General features: G+C 42.3%; 1 pseudogene; it reads left to right on the top strand.

Moving 5' to 3' along the window:
- Window positions 1-98: 98 nt before the first annotated feature.
- Window positions 99-2,608, top strand: LOC104584154 (annotated as a pseudogene).
- The last annotated feature ends 321 nt before the right edge of the window (window positions 2,609-2,929 follow it).

The raw sequence follows: 2,929 nt of genomic DNA, 5'->3' as shown, positions 1-2,929 counted from the left end.
TATGACAGGGCCATTGTTGGAAATTCTTACTAGTCCATTGGGTTTTATATGTATTATAATTTGGCTATTTTCTGCTTTACATGTCAACATTGTGAAAAATGAAGAATGATATGTTCATGATCACTGGACGTAACGGGAGAGAGGAAGATTTGCCTGATAATTACTTTCATGATTATCGCCCTGTTCCCACAGCAGATCATACAAATGACAGCAGTTGCAGAACCCAGTCTAATGGAGCCCAAGAGAATAACTCTTACATATCTGATGACAACTCTTGTGAAGACAACATAGTTGACATAACAAACAATGGTGCACATGACACAGTGGCTGACTCTGCAGACAAGGCAGTGGGGGAAGAAGCTGAACAAGCTATTGAACATCTATCACAGGAAGACATAGAGATATTCCTTGAAAATGAGAGTGTGATTGGTGCACAAACCTGCAGCCAGGAGGTTAGAAGCCATCACGTCCCGCATATGAACCAAGTTTTTGTTTCTGAGGTTGATGCATTCAGTTTTTACAACACCTATGCAAGCATAGTTGGTTCTCTGTGAAGAGAGCTGGAACCTATCGTTGCAGAAAGGAAGAGGTTAGAGAGGTGACAAGGCACACATATAGATGCAACAGGGCAGGCAAGATAGTTGACAAAGAAGTGATTGAGCAGAGAAAGCAAACAAAGGAGCTTAAAAGGCTGCAGAAGAGAGGGTTGACAGCAGTCCGGGGGAAAAGAAAAAGGAAAACAAACTCCATTGAAATAACAGACTGCCAGGCAAAAATGGTGATCACACTCAAAGATGGTACATGGCTTGTAACAAGCTTGGACATGCAGCACAACCATGAATTGAGCCCGCATGGAGAGGCAAAGTATTTGCGATCACACAAGCATATGACCAATGTGGAAAAATTGTTCATCCGCACGTTCAATTCTGTGAAGCTGCCCACAAGAAAAATTATGGCCATCCTGTCATATCTCAGAGGTGGGATACATGCAACACCGTACACCAAAAAAATTCTGAGCAACATGCGGACATCGATCAGGAAGGAGACAAAAGCCAATGATATGATGATGGTTCTGCAGTACTTCAGGAAAAGACAAGATCATGATCCTCGGTTCTACTATGCATTCAAAGTTGACTCGTCAAAAAAGGTGGAGAACATCTTTTGGTCTGATGGGAACTCAAGAAGATTCTATGAGTTATATGGAGACTGCATTAGCTTCGATACAACATACAAGACAAACAGATATAACCTGCCATTTGCACCTTTTGTTGGGATAACAGGACATGCCCATAACTGCTTATTTGCTTGTGCTATATTGCATGATGAAACTATAGAAACATTCACATGGTTGTTTGACACATTTTTGCACTGCATGGGGGGGAAGAAGCCAGTTACAATTATAGCAGATCAAGATGTTGCCATGAAGCAAGCAATACCAATAGTTTTCACAGGAACAAAGCATAGGAATTGCCTCTTCCATATCAAAAAGAAAGCAGAAGAAAAGTGTGCCCGTTGCTTTGCTACTAAACCAACTTTGCATGAAGATTTTTCTGATATTGTGAACAAGTGCTTCACAGAAACAGAATTTGAAACACTATGGCCTGAGATGATAGTGAGGCACAAGCTGGAGGATATAAAATATTTCAAGCAAATGTGGGACATGAGAAAGAATTTTGTTCCTGTTTATTTCAAGAAAGATTTCTTCCCTTTCATACACTCAACTGCCAGGAGTGAAGACACTAATGCTGTCTTCAAGGACAATGTTGGTTTAACTTATAGTGTTATTAGTTTCCTGAGTGAGTATCAAAGGATTTCGGAAGATATAATGGAGAAAGAGAGGGAACAAGACTCTCTAACTAGAACAACAAGGCCAACAATGTGGGTTGGTTCAGCAATTGAATTACAAGCTGCGAAGAAATATAACAGGAGTATTTTCTACAAGTTTCAAGCACAGCTGAAACTGACACCAAAACTGCATGTCCTGGAAGTTGAGAAGAATTTGAAATATGATGTATACAAATCAAAGATCCTAGCTGACAAAGATTTTAGGCAGAGGAAATTTGTTGTCATGGTGGACTGGTTGAATGAGGATATAAGTTGTATATGTCAGAAATTTCTGAAAGACGGCATTGTGTTTTGTCATGTGCTAAAAGTGCTGGATTTCCTCAACATATCAGAGCTTCCTGATAAGTATTACATTGACAGGTGGATGCCAAAAGAAACAAAGTATACCAGGGACATTGAACACAATATGCCGGTTGAACATACAGAAAACAGCCCCCAACTCCGATACAACATACTATGTCAGTAGTTTATAGAGGTGGCGTCTGATGGCTCGGTCTGTAATGAAAGGTACATGTACTTGCTCGGTGAGATTAAAAGGATTAGGCAACAGCTAAACACAATGCCAGGCAAAGAACATACACAACAGCAGGCGGAAGGTGCAGGTAGTGCACGAACTGGCGATGGTGAGGTGGTATCCGAAAACACAACTGTTGTGCAGCCTGATATGATTCTTGCTGATCCGGATGTAGCTAAATCTAAAGGACGTCCTAAGACTGCAAGGCGTCATAAAACAATAATGGAGATAGTACTCACAAAGCAATAGATAACATGCATCCACTGTGCAGTTTCACCAGGGCAAGGAGTGAAGCACACGGCGCATTTAATGAGCCGACAGGAGGGGCGTTATCCGTCTAGTCGGGCGAACAGTGGTTGTCCAGTCCTATTTTTTAGGCCCTAGGCCCCTAGCCGCGAGGTTGGCGCTCATGCATGTATGCCAGCGCACCAAGGAGGAGCTGCCCGAGCTCCTTGCTCGCCACTTGTAAACCATGCGCCGTGGCACCTATGGTATCCCCTTGGCTATAAAAGGAGGACCCCCGCCAACGGTCAAAGGGTTCGTGGGTTTTCTGGTTGGATTTTTCTTGAT

Source organism: Brachypodium distachyon, chromosome 3, assembly GCF_000005505.3.
Source record: "Brachypodium distachyon strain Bd21 chromosome 3, Brachypodium_distachyon_v3.0, whole genome shotgun sequence".
NCBI lineage: Eukaryota > Viridiplantae > Streptophyta > Magnoliopsida > Poales > Poaceae > Brachypodium > Brachypodium distachyon.
This window is presented reverse-complemented; position numbering and strand designations above follow the sequence as displayed.